The following is an 18,957-nucleotide window of genomic DNA, read 5'->3' as shown; positions in this document are numbered from 1 at the left end:
TTCCCCCCCCCACCCCAGACCAACACCGTAGTGACCAGCAACGTTTGTTGTAGCAAGCGAACTCTGGGCCTCGGAAGTGCATCGATTACATTTCGATGTAAAGCTTTCGTGACTGCAGGGATTCATCTTCTTGGTTCTTTCGGTAAAGTCACGTAGAATGGAAATAATCAAATAATAAAAATAAAACATCATAAAATAATTCTTACGACGTTTCAGCCACAACGCAAGCAGCCGTCCTCAGGTGGAGAACAGGTCTGTCGAGAAGACAGAGTCTGAATGACTGTGTGTTGCGTATGTGTGTGCGTGTATGTGTGTATGTGTGTGTATGTGTGTGTGTATGTGTGTGCGTGTATATTCGAGTGAGTGAGAGTGCGACTGTGAATCATTCAGACTCTGTCTTCTCGACAGACCTGTTCTCCACCTGAGGACGGCTGCTTGCGTTGTGGCCGAAACGTCGTGAGAATTATTTCATTATGTTTTAGTTGTATTATTTTATTATTTCCATTCTACGTGACTTTACCGAAAGAACCAAGAAGACGAGTGCATCGATTGTTGGCGCGCTGCGCAACGCACCGGGCAAGAGACTCGGCTCACGGCCACCAACACCAGCGACGAATATCCGCATCGGTCGTGGGACTCCCCTAGGTCGGGCGAGGCCTGAGACGAGCCACTGCTGTGGTGTGTAAAGATCAACACCGGGGAGACAAAGGCGGCCGGGTGTGGTGCTGGCCACATTCAACCCCCCCCCCCCCCCCCCCGTGTGCCCGTTCTGGCCTCCAAAGGTGCTCGCTAATAGCACTTTCCCCAGCAGTCTGTCGAAGGCTACATCGGGGGGAGGGGTATCTTTGTCTTTGTCTATAAGCACGTGTGTGTGTGTGTGTATGCGCGCGTGCGTATATGTGTGTATGTACACGTGCAAAATATTTATACAGGAACGCGAGAGTGATCTGTGTAGTAGGCACAACATCAATGTTTAATAGAGAAGGGGGGGGAGGGAGGGGGCTGGGGCTACCTGGGGGAGCGGAGGGGAAGGGGATGGTGAGGGGGGAGGGGCAGGAGACGGGCGAGGGGGTTATGAAGTAAAAATGTTATAAATTAGTTCATTAGACCGCTGGCGATGGTAGGTGTGTGTGTGTCTGCGCTCCGAGTCTTTAATTTCAGCCGCTCAGCGTAGCAACGTGGAGGATGGGAGATGACAAGTCTCGCCACTGATGGGACGATGATGCTGATGATGGTGGTGGTGATGATGATGATGGTAAAATATGTGATGTTAGTGTTGTAATGATGCTCATGATGGTGATTGTGCTAGTTGATGATGATGGTGGTGATGATGATGATAGTGGTGATAGTAGTGGTGGAATTTGTGATGTTAGTGTTGGGAAGATGATGGTGGCTGATATTGATGATGATGGCAAGGTTGCTTGTATTGATGATAATGAAAAAGTATTGATTTTGATAACGATTGTTAATGATGATAATAATGATTTTGAAGTGATATGAGATGATGATGCATATGCATATTATATAGGATGATGATGATGATTCTAGTAATGAGAGTGATTTTAATGGTGGTTATTTGGATGATTATCCTGCTGCCATGCTGACGGGTAAATAATAGTAATCGTGGTAGCCATGGCAACGATGATGATGATGATGGTAACGATGGTGGCCATGGCTACAAGTGACAGGCATCGCTTGGCGATAAAGCACTGTGATAAGGATGGTAACTGCGGTAATGTTGAGAATAAACTCGTGGTGACGATCGTGAAGACGAAAATTGAATTGTAATTTTCAAGGCGGGAGCATTAATTACATGAACGTGCCATTGATGATGATGTGGTATCAATCCAATGACTGGCACCAGCAACAATGATTTTGACAATGATGACAACAATGAAGACAGTGCGTGTGCTAGCAATTGTGAAAACAATGATGATGATGACAGTGATGATGATGATGATAGTGATGATGATGATGACAATGGTGATGATGATGAGACCGGTGCATTTTAAAACAATGATGATGATGATGACAGTGATGATGATGATGACAGTGATGATGATGATGACAATGGTGATGATGATGAGACCGGTGCATTTTAAAACATACAAATAAAATCAGAAAGGAGGGAACGGGTCGAGTAGCAGGAGCGTGAAGAGGAGAGAGGAGGTGGAGGAAGAGGAGATGGAAGAATGTGCAGGAGGATGTGGGGTTAAGGAGGTGGGGGGGGATAGGGGGAGAGAGCGGAGGAGGTGGCGGATGAGAAGAGGTGGAGGAGGAGAGAGAATGTTGAGGAGGATGAGACAGAGGAGGGGACGAGGTGGGTTAGATGATGAGCGAGGGGAGTTGAAAGAAAGCAAGAAGAGTGCGAGAGAGAGAGAGAGCGCCATTGTACAAAATAGATGGCATTTATATCCACGATTTTGACGTTTCAGGTGAAAATTAGTTCAGACGTCTGAGAATTTTTTTTTCTCCCTCCCCCCCCATCCGTTGTCCCTGGTGCCTCCGTTCCATCCCTCCCCTCTCCCTCCCCTCTCCCTCCCCTCTCCCTCCCCCCTCCCTCTCCCTCTGCTACCCGTGCATCGTGTGTGTGGTGCACGGACGGAAGCACATGAATAATAGAACGGCGCGAATCGGGGCTGCTTTATTACCTGTTAATTAATAACGATCTCTATGCCCTTTGAGGTGCTTAATATTCTACGCCACCACCAAACTAAATTCACAAGTGTCGGCGACAGCCCGAGCTAGACTGGCTGGCTGGCGTTTTATCATTATTATTTTTGTTGTATTTTAATTTCTTGAGACGCGATATTTCTTGTGATTTTTGTGTGTGTTTGCTTCGTGTAAAAAAGGAAACAATTTTTATTTTAACACGAATGATTATTATAATTATTCTTTCTCTCTGTTCTCATGGTTGTTGCGTGTTTACGTTTGTGAGGGTTTTATATATTTGGGTGGGGGGGGTGGAGGCATGTGAGTTGCAGATTGTTGTTGATGATGGGGGGGTTCCTTGTCGGGATGGTGAGGTTTGACAATACATAATTTGAAATGTTATCGAAATAGCATTTGTGTGGAATTGTGCGTGTGTGTTTTTTTTTACTGGAGGCTGAGCGATATTTAATTGGAAGAGAATAATGAACCCTACAGCCCCTGTTATTAACATCCACTGCTGGACGATTGGATGAAGGCTTCCATCGCGTGACCATACTTCACCACTCTGGGCAGTGCGGTTTGCTGAAGGTCGTCTGGTGACACCACCACGGTTAGCTCGGACAACGCTCAGCCTGCGCCGACTGTAGGGCCCCGTCTGGGAATCGAACTCGGGTTCACCGGGTTCACACAGGCGCATATCGCGCTAACCGCTTTGCCACCTCTCCCATCGATTCGATGCATGATGGATTATTGTTATGACTGTTATCATTACTGATATATAAAACGTCTGTGTTGTGCCAGTCCTTTGTGTACACGTGGGGGCAGACACAATGTCACTCTGCCGCCCTCCCCTTTAGAAATTCACCTCCTCTCTCGCCCCAGGTCTCCTTCTCCCATCAACCTCTTCAACTTCTCCCATCAACCCCCCCCCTTCTCCCATCAACCCCTCCCCCTTCTCCCATCAACCCCTCCCCCTTCTCCCATCAACCTCCCCCTTCCTCCCATCAACCCCTCCCCCTTCTCCCATCAACCCCCCCCCCTCCTCCCATCAACCCCTCCCCCTTCTCCAATCAACCCCCCCCCCTCCTCCCATCAACCCCCCCCTCCTCCCATCAACCCCTCCCGCTTCTCCAATCAACCCCCCCCTTCTCCCATCAACCCCCCCCCCTTCTCCCATCAACCCCCCCCCCCTCCTCCCATCAACCCCCCCCCCTCCCATCAACCCCCCCCCTTCTCCCATCAACCTCCCCCCTTCTCCCATCAACCTCCCCCCCCTCTCCCATCAACCCCCTCCTTCTCCCATCAACCCCCCCCCCTTCTCCCATCAACCTCCCCCCTTCTCCCATCAACCTCCCCCCCCTCTCCCATCAACCCCCTCCTTCTCCCATCAACCCCCCCCCCCTTCTCCCATCAACCCCCCCCCTTCTCCCATCAACCCCCCCCCCTCCTCCCATCAACCCCCCCCCCCTCCTCCCATCAACCCCCCCCCTCCCATCAACCCCCCCCTTCTCCCATCAACCTCCCCCCTTCTCCCATCAACCTCCCCCCCCCTCTCCCATCAACCCCCCCCCCTTTTCCCATCAACTTCTCCCCCTCCTCCCATCAACCCCCCCCCCTTCTCCCATCAACCCCCCCCCCCTCCTCCCATCAACCCCCCCCCCCTTCTCCCATCAACCCCCCCCCTCTCCCATCAACCCCCCCCCCTTCTCCCATCAACTTCTCCCCCTCCTCCCATCAACCCCCCCCCCTTCTCCCATCAACCTCCCCCCCCTTCTCCCATCAACCTCCCCCCCTCCTCCCATCAACACCTCCCCCCTTCTCCCATCAACCTCCCCCTTCTCCCATCAACCTCCCCCCCTCCTCCCATCAACCCCTCCCCCCTTCTCCCATCAACCTCCCCCCCCTTCTCCCATCAACCCCTCCCCCCATCCTCCCATCAACTTCCCCCCCCCTTCTCCCATCAACCCCCCCCTTCTCCCATCAACCTCCCCCCCCCTTCTCCCATCAACCTCCCCCTTCTCCCATCAACCTCCCCCCCCTTCTCCCATCAACCTCCCCCCCCCTTCTCCCATCAACCTCCCCCCCTCCCGTCATCCTCCCCCCTTCTCCCATCAACCTCCCCCCTCCTCCCATCAACCTCCCCCCTTCTCCCATCAACCCCTCCCCCCTTCTCCGATCAACCTCCCCCCTCCTCCCATCAACCTCCCCCCTTCTCCCATCAACCCCTCCCCCCTTCTCCCATCAACCTCCCCCCTCCTCCCATCAACCTCCCCCCTTCTCCCATCAACCCCTCCCCCCTTCTCCCATCAACCTCCCCCCCTCCTCCCATCAACCCCCCCCCCTTCTCCCATCAACCTCCCCCCTCCTCCCATCAACCTCCCCCCTTCTCCCATCAACCTCCCCCCCTTCTCCCATCAACCTCCCCCCCTTCTCCCATCAACCTCTGCCCCCTCCGCCCGCACTGCAATTGCAGACGGTGAGCAGCAGTGGCCCAATCGCCACGGCCGAGCCGAGGCCGTGCCCTCCTACAAGTCGGACGGGAGACTGTCTGGGAATAGCAGAGGGGTGCTGTAGGAGTGAGCTGCGAGGTGCTGTAGGAGTGAGCTACGAGGTGCTGTAGGAGGTAGCTGCGAGGTGCTGTAGGAGTGAGCTGCGAGGTGCTGTAGGAGTGAGCTGCGAGATGCTGTAGGAGGTAGCTGCGAGGTGCTGTAGGAGTGAGCTGCGAGGTGCTGTAGGAGGTAGCTGCGAGGTGCTGTAGGAGGTAGCTGCGAGGTGCTGTAGGAGTGAGCTGCGAGGTGCTGTAGGAGTGAGCTGCGAGGTGCTGTAGGAGGTAGCTGCGAGGTGCTGTAGGAGTGAGCTGCGAGGTGCTGTAGGAGGTAGCTGCGAGGTGCTGTAGGAGGTAGCTGCGAGGTGCTGTAGGAGTGAGCTGCGAGGTGCTGTAGGAGTGAGCTGCGAGGTGCTGTAGGAGGTAGCTGCGAGGTGCTGTAGGAGTGAGCTGTGAGGTGCTGTAGGAGGTAGCTGCGAGGTGCTGTAGGAGGTAGCTGTGAGGTGCTGTAGGAGTGAGCTGCGAGGTGCTGTAGGAGGTAGCTGCGAGGTGCTGTAGGAGGTAGCTGCGAGGTGCTGTAGGAGGTAGCTGTGAGGTGCTGTAGGAGGTAGCTGTGAGATGCTGTAGGAGGTAGCTGTGAGGTGCTGTAGGAGGTAGCTGTGAGGTGCTGTAGGAGGTAGCTGCGAGGTGCTGTAGGAGGTAGCTGCGAGGTGCTGTAGGAGGTAGCTGCGAGGTGCTGTAGGAGTGAGCTGTGAGGTGCTGTAGGAGGTAGCTGTGAGGTGCTGTAAGAGTTAGCTGCGAGGTGCTGTAGGAGGTAGCTGCGAGGTGCTGTAGGAGGTAGCTGCGAGGTGCTGTAGGAGTGAGCTGTGAGGTGCTGTAGGAGGTAGCTGCGAGGTGCTGTAGGAGGTAGCTGCGAGGTGCTGTAGGAGTGAGCTGTGAGGTGCTGTAGGAGGTAGCTGTGAGGTGCTGTAAGAGTTAGCTGCGAGGTGCTGTAGGAGGTAGCTGCGAGGTGCTGTAGGAGGTAGCTGCGAGGTGCTGTAGGAGTGAGCTGTGAGGTGCTGTAGGAGGTAGCTGCTAGGTGCTGTAGGAGGTAGCTGTGAGGTGCTGTAGGAGGTAGCTGCGAGGTGCTGTAGGAGTGAGCTGCGAGGTGCTGTAGGAGGTAGCTGCGAGGTGCTGTAGGAGGTAGCTGTGAGGTGCTGTAGGAGGTAGCTGCGAGGTGCTGTAGGAGTGAGCTGCGAGGTGCTGTAGGAGGTAGCTGCGAGGTGCTGTAGGAGGTAGCTGCGAGGTGCTGTAGGAGGTAGCTGTGAGGTGCTGTAGGAGGTAGCTGCGAGGTGCTGTAGGAGGTAGCTGCGAGGTGCTGTAGGAGGTAGCTGCGAGGTGCTGTAGGAGGTAGCTGTGAGGTGCTGTAGGAGGTAGCTGCGAGGTGCTGTAGGAGGTAGCTGCGAGGTGCTGTAGGAGTGAGCTGCGAGGTGCTGTAGGAGGTAGCTGCGAGGTGCTGTAGGAGGTAGCTGCGAGGTGCTGTAGGAGGTAGCTGCGAGGTGCTGTAGGAGGTAGCTGCGAGGTGCTGTAGGAGGTAGCTGCGAGGTGCTGTAGGAGGTAGCTGCGAGGTGCTGTAGGAGGTAGCTGCGAGGTGCTGTAGGAGTGAGCTGCGAGGTGCTGTAGGAGGTAGCTGCGAGGTGCTGTAGGAGGTAGCTGCGAGGTGCTGTAGGAGGTAGCTGTGAGATGCTGTAGGAATGAGCTGCGAGGTGCTGTAGGAGGTAGCTGTGAGGTGCTGTAGGAGGTAGCTGCGAGGTGCTGTAGGAGGTAGCTGCGAGGTGCTGTAGGAATGAGCTGCTAGGTGCTGTAGGAGGTAGCTGCGAGGTGCTGTAGGAGGTAGCTGCGAGGTGCTGTAGGAGTGAGCTGCGAGATGCTGTAGGAGGTAGCTGCGAGGTGCTGTAGGAGTGAGCTGTTAGGTGCTGTAGGAGTGAGCTGCGAGGTGCTGTAGGAGGTAGCTGCGAGGTGCTGTAGGAGGTAGCTGCGAGGTGCTGTAGGAGGTAGCTGTGAGATGCTGTAGGAGTGAGCTGCGAGGTGCTGTAGGAGGTAGCTGCGAGGTGCTGTAGGAGGTAGCTGTGAGATGCTGTAGGAGTGAGCTGCGAGGTGCTGTAGGAGGTAGCTGTGAGGTGCTGTAGGAGGTAGCTGCGAGGTGCTGTAGGAGGTAGCTGCGAGGTGCTGTAGGAATGAGCTGCTAGGTGCTGTAGGAGGTAGCTGCGAGGTGCTGTAGGAGGTAGCTGCGAGGTGCTGTAGGAGTGAGCTGCGAGATGCTGTAGGAGGTAGCTGCGAGGTGCTGTAGGAGTGAGCTGTTAGGTGCTGTAGGAGTGAGCTGCGAGGTGCTGTAGGAGGTAGCTGCGAGGTGCTGTAGGAGGTAGCTGCGAGGTGCTGTAGGAGGTAGCTGTGAGATGCTGTAGGAGTGAGCTGCGAGGTGCTGTAGGAGGTAGCTGTGAGGTGCTGTAGGAGGTAGCTGCGAGGTGCTGTAGGAGGTAGCTGCGAGGTGCTGTAGGAGTGAGCTGCTAGGTGCTGTAGGAGTGAGCTGCGAGGTGCTGGTAGAGGAAGTGAATCATCGATCTGTCTGTGACGAGCTCCTTCAGAGCGTTGTCCCGTCGGCTGTTTGGGGTTTCTCTCCGGGCTCCGACGTGACGACACCCAGCGCTCGTGAATGGAATCCATGGCCAACCATCCCAATGTAGCGGGACCCCTTCGTGAAAAAAATATATCTTGAGACTCGGCGATGTGAAGTCCATTATGTATTTATCCCTGGATAAATAATGGAAGGTTTTATCATCGCAGCGATGGCAGCGGCGGTGCAGTGGTCACGACACGGCGCCATCAGCCCGACTTGCCGAGTTCGCTTCACGGCCACGGCGACATCGACGGCGAGCGACCTCCGAACCGAACCGCCGCTTTACCAAAACCCGCGCTCACCAGCGTGGCGAAGTATGGTCAAACAGGCCGAGTGACTGACGCTGCATGTTTCGATTTAAAGCTTTCATGATTGCAGGGATTCATCTTCTTGGTTCTTTCGGTAAAGTCACGTAGAAGGGAAGTAATACAATAATAAAAATAAACCATAATTAAATGATTCTCACGACGTTTCGGCCACAACGCAAGCAGCCGTCCTCAGGTTGCTTGCGTTGTGGCCGAAACGTCGTGAGAATTATTTTATTATGTTTTATTTTTATTATTTTTATTACTTCCCTTCTACGTGACTTTACCGAAAGAACCAAGAAGATGACGCTGCATGGTTAAGACATCCATCCAGCAATGGACTGACAAAGGCCTGTGAAATATAGTAATATTCAATTGTGAAATATAGTAATATCAATTGTGATCATCATCATTATGTTGAATCTTTGCCTTCCACGGTCCCAGGCAGTACACCTGCCTTTTAGATTTTTTGTTGTTGTTGCGTGAACGCTCGTTGTGTGCGCGCGCGTGCGTGCGTGCGTCTGTGTGTGCTCCACCGTTACATAAATTACCGCGCTCATTTGCACAATGTCTGAGCATAACAATGCCGTGTGAGAGGTGTTTGCGCGTTGAGCTATCGCGCGCGCGTGTTTGTGTGCGCGTGCACGTCTGTCTGTCTGTCTCTCTCTGCCTGTGTGTCACACCGCGTCCGTGATTTTGATTTTAGCCGAGTCGCATCGTAGCCGTCGCCACAAACCGGACACAAGGGAGGAGTGGTCGGTGGTGGTTCGATTGGGGGTGGCGGTGAGGGCAGGGCTGGTGGGGGGGGGGCTGGTGATGTGTGTAAATATGTTGAACTTCTTTCGCACCGTACGTAGTAAACCGCGCTGATCGGCGATGGGACACCTTCCCGTAGGCCAGGTCGAGGGTTAGTTTTCCCCACGACCGCACGAGGCGCCTCCCACTTGGAATCGAGCCCGCGACCTATCACCTATCCGTGGCTGCGAGCGTCCTAGCCGCACTAATCGGGTACTAGTGGGGTGGGGGGATATGCTCGACCTGGTGACGAGGCTCAGTGCAGGCAGCGACGGGAGTCTGTGACGGAGGTTGAGTGGCCAACGTGCGGTTGCCCGCCACATGTATTTGAAAGTCCAAGGTGTCTCTCGTGAAGGGAAGAAGGTTCCTCGGCCCTGGCCGACAGACTCGCCACTTTGCATCGTCAACAGCGGGAGACTTTTAACGCTCGCCGACCATTCGGGGCGATAGAGCCTTCATCGGGCCGGAGGGAGGGAGAGAGAGAGAGAGGAGCAGAGAGTTCTGGCTCACTCGTAGTTCGAGATTTCACTTTGCACGGTAGGGCCCTGTGAGAACCGGGAGATTTTAAGAAAGTTTACGAATGAGCAGATTTTAATTGACGCACTCGAGAGGGAAGTTTTCTGGCAGCGAACACGGAGTCGCAAATTCAGTTCCTAAGCGTTCGGTGACCCGGTGGGGCCAGAGGAGGTCAGAGGTCAGAGCGCTGAGCGTGCACCTCTGAGAGCCTGGTTCGAATCCAGGCAGCAGCCTCTCCCGCGATTATAACCGGGGTCGTCATGTGATGGAGTCAGCCCCGTCACGGATCACCGCGCGGTAGAAAATCTATCGCGTGAAATTTGGTTCCGTGCTTAATCCAGCCCAAAGTCCACCTCTGAGAATTAAAAATATCGGTTTAACTGCTTATGCCTGGAACCAGTTACCGGCTGATGTGGCGAGATATTCACTAACTCGCCTGGTATACAGGAGGTCGTGGGTTCGATCCCGACCCTGACGCCTGCTGTATATTTTGAGTTTGTACGTCTCACTCCCCATGGTCGCGTGGATTTTTCTCCGGGTCCTCCGGTTTTTCCCTCCACATTTGGAATCGTCATGCGTTTAAGAATATTGTTGGCTGCTAGAAATGTCCACGTGATAAGCCGCCTCGTTGAGCTATCATTTGTGACCAGGTCGCTTCTGGAAAAGAGCTACGTAGCTCAGTGGGCCTTACCTGGTGAAATAAAAAGTTTCGTTTAGTTTCATTTTCATTTGTTCGTCCATCCTTCTTTCTCTCCATATATCCGTCTGTCAGTCTGTCCTCTGACGCCGTAAATTCCGTGAAACACAGACAGCAGACCTGAGGGGTCAGAAGATAAACAAATGCCACCGTTATCCCGCGTTACCATCGCGAGTTCAACGCGTGCGTTAGGTCGCGTGACGTGCGCGCATGTGTGAGTGGACGCATACCTACACAGTGGGGAGCGGTCGTGCAGCGGTCAGCGCTACGCTGTGATGCGAGCCCAGTGACCCGGTTTCGATTCCCGCTCACGGCCAACCCCGGTGACGATTATCTGAACCGGGTCCTGGGCCTGCCCTAGGTCGACTCAGCCTCAAATGAGTACCCGGTGTGTTAGCATCACGACTCGGGAGACAGAGGCGGGCAGACGTGTTCCTGGGCAGACGTGGTGCTGGCCACCCACCCCCTCGTGTGCCGTGCCGGCCTTCATAGGTGCTACTCGCTAACAGCACTTGCCCCGACAGTCTGTTACAGGCTACGCGGAGGGATCTTTGATTTTGTTTTGCGTGTAATTTGCATAGCTACAGTAGCAGCCTTCGTGTGTGGGTTGGCTTTGCCAGTTTCTTTCTTGCGGTAATTTTTGTTGTTGTTACTTCCAGAGTTCATTGTGGTTTTGTCTCGATAACGTTTTTGTGACGTGTTCCACGTCTAAACACTTATTTATGTAATCAGTGACCCAGATTCGGCAGATGGAATGCCGCACACACAGCTATATATACACACACACAGTATATCCATGATAACCTTGCTTTGCGTCTGCATGTCGTGTGACCCTCGCGCGGGTCAGCTCGGCCTAAAAGTTGGGCCTGGTGCATTGCGGTGACCTTTGTGCAACCTGAGTTCAATCCTGAGCCGTGCTCTCGTCGCAGAAACATCTTAAACGAGGACACAGTGCCGTGCGGTCAGGCAAAGGAGAGCAGTCGAAGCCCTGCACTTCCGCTCACCTGAGTTATATTCCTGGCCGTGACATACTTGCACGTCAGCGCCGTGGGCTTCTGAACGCGGTGTGGACCTCCCTTAGGGAAACTCAGCCTTAAATGAGCACACGGTGCCGGTGTTGACATTATTAGCACAGAGAAGACAAAGGTGGCCGGCAAAGCACCACGAGGCTTTTCTCACCGTAGCTGCCGTCGTCGGGCTCCGTGTCCCGGGCTGTCCCCGCATGCCAGTTTGAAACTTCCTTAGCGAGTGGAGTTACGGGGGTCAGGAGCGCTCCAATGACGTCGCCTCGGCGACATCGAAACGTAAGGGCGGTCCGCACCAGAATATGTGCGTGCGTGCGTACGTATGTGCGTGCGTGCGTACGTGCGTACGTATGTTCACCGAACTTCTTTCGCGCAGCACATAGCCAACCCGCGCCTATCGACCGGTGCGGGATAAGGCCGTGACGGCTGCCACGAAAGTCGATTCAAATGTCACTTTGCTCACTCCTCTGCACGAGTTTTCAATTGCCCACGCGTGCAACGTCGTCGTCGTCGTCGTCATCATCATCAAGGATCTGCTGCCGCTGCCATGCTTTGTGCAGCGGATGCAGTTTAGGAGTTATGGTCCGGGTGTCCTGGATGGAGCCCAGGACACCCAGACCAGGGGTGGAAGGGCGGGGGGGGCAATGGAGTAGTGGTCAGCACACCGCGCTGCGGACCCGCCAACCCGAGTACGACTCTCCCAGCAGAGTTCGCAAACGGGTTTTGATTCCTTACCCGTACCCGTACCTGGCCGCACCAGGGTCGCAAACGGGTATCCGTACCCGTACCCGGCCGTACCCGTACCCTACCCATACCCGGCCGGGTACGGGTAGGGTACGGGTATCGGGTACCTGATTGTGACCTCTGGGATGAAGCCATGTTGCAGGCGCGGGTGGGTTGATTCTAGGAACTTGAATTGTGAGAAGAGACAAGACGTTGGGAAATGAGTGACAAACAGTTACTCACCAGTGACTCACGGCCTACCCGTACCCATACCCGGCTGCACCAGGGTCGCAAACGGGTACCCGTACCCGTACCCGGCCGGGTACGGGTAGCTGGGTATCGGGTAGGGTACGGGTATCGGGTACCCGGTTGCGACCTCTGTCTCCCGGCCACGGCTGACATCAGCGGCGGCGAGTGATCGGAAGAACCGATCTTGAGAATCCGAATTTGCGTATCCACAAGGAAATGGAGCCCCTTGAGCCGTACGGCTCTTTTTCGAGGGCAGACTCGGCCAGCTGACGATTGGTGAAGGGAGGCTAGGAGATGTTGACTACCTCGCCTGGTTTACAGGAGGTCGTGGCTTCGACCCCGACCCTGTTGCGAGGATTTTTTCTCCGGGACTTTCGGTTTTGTCCGTCCACGTTTAGAATCGACATTGTGCATTTGGCTGCTGTAAATGTCCACGTGATGACGAGCCACTTAGTTGAGCTATCATTTGTGTGGCCAGGTCGCTTCTGAAGAAGAGCTACATAACAGCTCAGTGGGACCTTACCTGCTAAAATAAGAAATAGTTTCGTGTTATAGTTTTAGCTTAACCCCCATGCTGACCAACATCATGATGATGTATGTCCTCCCCCCGCACCTCCAATTGGCACGGTTGGCTACGTACGGTGCGAAAGAAGTTCAACATGCATACGACGTACAACCCTTATGACCCTAAGCCCTCGGGAAGGCTTCATCCGGGAGTCACCCACACCACCCCTGTCGCCACTCCACCATAACTCGGGGGAAATGTTTTCAATTAAAGTTAAAATAACGTCGGCTCACTGGCCTGCCGACACGATTAACAGGAACTCTTGCTGTCTACACGTTTATAAATACCTGTGCTTGTCGCTGCTATACCCGGACTGATGTGGGGAGGGGGGGGGGGGTGTGAGTATGTTTGTTCACACTATGATGGGTGACAGAAGAGTCGAGAAGAAGCAATGAGACTCTTTGGTTCTTTCGGTAAAGTCACGAAAACTTTAAATCTATAAAGAAGCATTCATGATTCTGATGCCTTTCTTTCCGGGACGTTTAGGCCGTGGGGTTACATTGACGTCTGTTTGTCTTCACGCGTCCGGAGAACTCTGGAGAAAACCCACCACGTATACGAGGAATGGGGGGGGGGGGGGTGACACTCACAGATCCACACAGATAGATTCAAGAAATCCGCCGCTGTACGTGCTGCTATCTCCGGGCCACCCTTGAAGCAAGTGGTGGTGGGAGAGTTGATTAAATTAATTGTGGGGTAATTGTTTTTTTCTCCTGTCTTTCTACAATTAGGAATATATATTCATCGTCGTCAAGCATGATACATCCACTACTGGGATGAAGTCTTATTACGAATACAAACGATGGCAGAGCCAGGATTTTCAGGTAGGGGGGGGCAACCCCTCCAGCAATGAAAAATGATAGAGGAGTTGTTAGTACGGAGTTGTTAGTAAGTAAGGAGTTGTTATTAAGTAAGGAGTTGTTAGTAAGTAAGGAGTTGTTAGTAAGTAAGGAATTGTCCCTTGCTTTTTATTCGACGCGTGTGCGGCGATGGCGCAGCCATCGATCGAGGGTCGAATTCGAACCGCGTTGTGTGATCGGCATCGCGCTCGCTGAAGGTGAATGCCTTCAGGGAAGTCGTGTGCGGTATACGCAACTGCGCACAATTCTGTGAGTCACTTATAACTGCTTTGCCGTTACTTATTGCCAATTATGGACTCAGACTATTGTCCTATCATCTCATAGAGTCCCTCGCACGTAATAAAATGCTACACAGTGGCAGTGGGGGTCGCAAAATGCCGATTTATTACTAATAAACCCCAATGATCCGTTCGAAATTAAGGATTTTCGATCGGATCATTGGGGGGGCACGTGCCACCCCCCCCCCTCCCCACTGGCTCTGCCAGTGAATACAAATATAATTTACGCAATCTTCGTCAAGGTTGCGTTGATCGTAGTCATTTCTGTTTTCAGGAACAATGTGCGGCCGATCGAAGCCACCGGTTGAGTTTGATTTCTCGCCACGGCACTTGATGCAGTGGTGGTGCAAGTTTTTCATCCAACGCCTCTGTGCACGCAGCGATATGAATGGGTTACGATATCACAGTTAGTCCACGCTCAGGCAGGTATTGTGTGGTCGTGTAACGGTATGGATACTCCCACCTCCTTCCAAGACGTCTGACCAGCGTGGAAGAGTAGACCAAGTTTGGTGTCGTCCTCGCTTGACGCCTGGTGTCCACACGAAAACCGGTTTTCGCTGAAACGCGGTTCCTCCATTCAGGGACACTTTTTGCACGACGCGGAATGCACGCTCCGTTATAACGCGGAACGCACTCCCCGTTATGACGCGGTTTCTGAGCACTCGACGACGCGGAATGACACGGTAACGCATTGACGGCGTGCCCTCAGTTATTTGCCCCGGCATCTCACTGAGCACACGTGTGTGCGTGTAGTGTAGCGGTTAGTGCGCTGCGCTATACACCCGGCGACCCGGGTTCGATTCCCGCTTACGGCCAACACCGATGACGATTATCTGAACCGGTTCTGGGCCTCCCCTAGGTCGTCTCAGCCTCAAAATGAATACCCGGTGCGGTGTGTAAACATCGCCACTGGGGAGACAAAGGCGGTCGGGCGTGGTGCTGGCCACCCACCCCCTCGTGGACCGTTCCGGCCTTCATAGGTGCTCGCTAACAGCACTTGCCCCAACAGTCTGTTAAGGCTACACAGGGGATCTTTGTGTGCGTGTGGTACATTACAAACGCCAAAACCGTGTCCGCCGCATACTTTTTTTCGGCTAGAATTGTTTTTTCCGCCGAATGCGCTGGGTTTTGCTTCGCGCGGAAACTCTTCGCGACGCATCGACGACCAGCGCGTTTTCTCCGCCGAGAACCTGCCTGGAACAGCACAGCGCCCGCTCGGCAGGTTAGCGTGAGGTCGCGTTGAACAACGCGTGGGTTACTCCCACCACCTGTTCGCCCTGAGACGTTTCGCCGGCGTGGAAGAGTAGACCAAGTAAACCCTCTACGGGGGGGGGGGGCTCTCTGAAGCCACCCTCTGAAGCGAAGTCGCGTGGCCGGCGACGGCACGAGGAAGAAATTTAGAGCAGCTGCAAATTTTATAGTTAAAAAAAACAATTTATATTTCAGAACAACGGCTCGCTTACCTTTTTAAATTAAATATTCAAATGCACGGCAACAACTCCCGAGGGAGGGCACAAGCCGGAGAAAATTAGCGAACGCGTACGGTCAAACGGAAGTGCGTCGTCTGTGCACGATGATGATGATGACGACGATGTTAAAGACGTTAGCAAGAAGTGGAAATGGCAAGCGCTGTACACGAGTCGGGGAGTGAGGGTGCTGGAGTGGTCTATTGTCAGAATTGCCTGCTCAAAGTAATCGGAATATAGCAAATGGGAGCGTATTGATATAGAATAACATCCCAAGGCTACCCGTTTAACCTCTTATTAGATTCATAGTACTTAACCTATTATCGCATTTATGGTATTTCACCTCTTACCCGTTCGGGTTGCAACGTTACCAAAGCCCTCCGCGTGCCTTGAAATGCGAGCGGGAGAATTGGATCAAGAAAAAAAAACGGAAGGCAGGCAAGGGGGTCCTTTCGGTCGAGAGAGTTTGAGGGCTCAAGTCAACGAGACACGAACCAACGCTTGACAACACGAATGATGTGTGGGTTCCAGACGCCATTTGCACTTTTAACAGAGCACAGTCAACCTGACACAACGAGATACCCTTTATTCGCGTTACTTATTTAAAAAAAATATATATTAAACCGCTGTTCAAAAATACAAATAAACACATCATTTTTCTTCTTTTCGATTTAAAGCTTTCGTGACTGCAGGGATTCATCTTCTTGGTTCTTTCGGTAAAGTCACGTAGAAATAAATAAGTAAAATAATAAAAATAAATATAAAACATAATAAAATAATTCTCACGACGTTTCGGCCACAACGCAAGTAGCCGTCTTCAGGTGAAGAACAGGTCTGTCAAGGAGACAGAATCTGAATGACTTATTATGTTTTATTTTTATGATTTTATTTATTTATTTCTACGTGACTTTACCAAAAGAACCAAGAAGATTTTTCTTCTTGTCGTAGAGCAGCGACTACAAGTTGACATCGTGGTGGTCGAGACAGCCAAAATCCGTAGCTGTCAACCCATACGGTTCAGCCCGTGTTCTTGCACAGGGAAATTGAGTTTTCAGGTCCATAAGGCGTACAGCCGTTTCACTACGGGCAACTTTTTTGTTAAATATCCATTTCTTTGTGTTTCTCACCTTGTGATGGGACTTTGTGGGATGAACGTTGAGATTTATAAGTGGCACGGCATCACCAACAGGTGTCTGAATTGGTCTGTAATAAGTTAGGGGTGCTGATAAGGGATGGGCGATCACCAACGTGAGCTTGCCAGGTGTTGTAGGTTGTGGCTGTGCAAATGACAGGCAGGGCCAGCGCCTCCGTCTGCGTGCCCGTCAAGTGAACCGCTCACCTCGCGGTGAGTTGGTATGTGCCGTGCGTTGAACTTATTTCGCACCGTACGTAGCCAGCCGTGCACGTCGGAGGTGCGGGAGATCATGAATGCCGGGTGCTTCGAAAAAATGTTTACACGTACATGGGACTATCGTTTTTAATGGAAAAAGAACGGATGATAATAATACACAGTGACATATTCTTTGGGTCTTTTGGTAAAGTCACGTAGATAGGATTCAAAGAAAATGACAAAAACTACGACGCTTCGATCGCAACACAAGCTTTCGTCCTGAAGACGACCGCTTGTGTTGCAATCGAAACGACATAATTTTTTATTTTCTTTGGAGCTATCTACGCGACTTCACCGAAAGACCCAAAGACTATGAATTCCTGCAGTCACGAAAGCTTTAAGTCAAGATGTACACTGTAACATGACAACAAATGTCATGTTAATATCTTCCAAGAGTCTCCACTTGTTCGCCATCATTGTCAACACGTGCCTGGAATCTCCTCCAGGTGATCTCCAGAGCCCGGAGGCACAAACATTTCTTGTGGTGTTGTTGCAAATTCTCAGAGGTGTTCACATTTCTTTTTGAAGCACCCTGTACATGTAACGTGCTGCACACAAGCAACTCGAGTGGCCGAGTGGCGCCACGGGCTCGCCAGTGGCCGTGTCAGGGCACTGACCCGGCATGGCCTGAGGTCTCTCTCTCTCCAAGGGACAACGTTTAGAACGCGGGATATAATTGTGTGTGCCGCTTCATCCTCATCCGTTGTACGATTGGAGTAAACGGGTCTCGCGGTGCGTGGCGGGCTCTGGCAAATGGTAGAGCTGATGAACAGAACTGGGTACACTGAATTATTAGGTCAAGGGTTCAGAATTTTGACCTCTTAAACTTCCGAACGACTCCTTGGGCTGTGACGCGACCCAGCGGCAGCGCCACGGTGGCTAGGAGATGTTGACTACCTCGCCTGGTATACAGGAGGTCGTGGGTTCGATCCCGACCCTGACGCCTGCTGTATATTTCGAGTTTGTGGTGTCTCTCTATCATCATCATCACTGTGGCTAGGAGATGTTAACTACTTCGCCTGCTATACAGGAGGTCGTGGGTGCGATCCCGACCCTGACGCCTGCTGCATATTTGGAGTTTGCGTATCTCTCTCTCCCTGTTGTCACGTGGATTTTTCTCCAGGTCCTCCGGTTATTCCCTCCACGTTTAGAATCAACACGCGTTCATGGTATTTGGCTGCACTGCTATAAATGTCCATATGATAAGCCACTAAGTTGAGCTATCGTTTGTGGCCAGGCCACTTCTGAAAAATTGCTTCATAGCTCAGTGCGGTCTTACCTGGTAGAAAAAAAAATAGCTTAGTTTAGGTTCACAGTTTGAATCCAACGGCCCACCCTGGTTATTCCTGCGGGGTGTAATAAAAAAAACCGTGATAATACGTGCCGTTTGGTGCCCAGTGGGTGTTAAAGCTCTCTTAACCTCATATGTAAAAGTTGGCTACTTCACGCCAGGGTCGTGGTTTCAAAATTTGACAAACCACGACGCGCAAAGTAGCCTACTCAGTGGGGATCAGACGTCGCTAATTATCGCCCCCCACTACTGCGAAAAACTTGGCAGGACCTCCCTGGGTAAAACAAGTGTAATAATAAGTAATAGTGCAGTAAAAAAAATTACTTAAAACTTTCATGACTGCAGGAATTCATATTCTTGGTTCTTTCGGTAAAGTCACGTAGATAGAAAATACAAGTAGAATTTAAATTGAAAATAAATAAAGAATAAAAGCAAAAAACCCACGACGTTTCGATCGCAACACAAGCGGTGTTCATCAACAACAAAAAACTCAACGTTTGAAATGAAAATATTTCACCCGGATTGTCAGGCGCCTGATGAAGACTACTTGCGTTGCGATGGAAACGTCGTGGTTTTTTTGTTCAATTTAATTTTCTTTCTGCGTGACTTCACCGAAAGAACCAAGAATACTAGTGCGGTAGTCCCTCGGTTAAGAGTGACATCGGTTCACGGCTTATCGGTTGATGTTTCGCTTCCCATAGGATCCCATGGTTTCGACTTACCTTCACATTTTTCACTCACGGTACGTTTACGTTGTCCACGCGGGCGCCAATTTCGGCCAATCCGAGGGCTCGTAAGTGGGGCTGAGCCGTGCCCTCAGCCAATCAGCGACGTCCATTTATGACCATTTAGACCGCTGCTGGTTTTGTTTCCATTATACGCTTTCCGTTTTGGCAGTGGAAACAGCCCTCGTGACTGCAGGGATTCATCTTCTTGGTTCTTTC

General features: G+C 52.4%; 1 protein-coding gene across 1 annotated transcript in view; it reads left to right on the top strand.

The window, feature by feature from the left end:
* The window catches only part of LOC133341945 (uncharacterized), a 163,187-nt gene that overhangs the window by 98,496 nt on the left and 45,734 nt on the right, over positions 1 to 18,957 (top strand). The gene's annotated exons all lie outside the window — the stretch shown is intronic.

This window comes from Lethenteron reissneri, chromosome 13, assembly GCF_015708825.2.
Source record: "Lethenteron reissneri isolate LAM-NWPU_2019-01 chromosome 13, ASM1570882v1, whole genome shotgun sequence".
Lineage (NCBI taxonomy): Eukaryota > Metazoa > Chordata > Hyperoartia > Petromyzontiformes > Petromyzontidae > Lethenteron > Lethenteron reissneri.
This window is presented reverse-complemented; position numbering and strand designations above follow the sequence as displayed.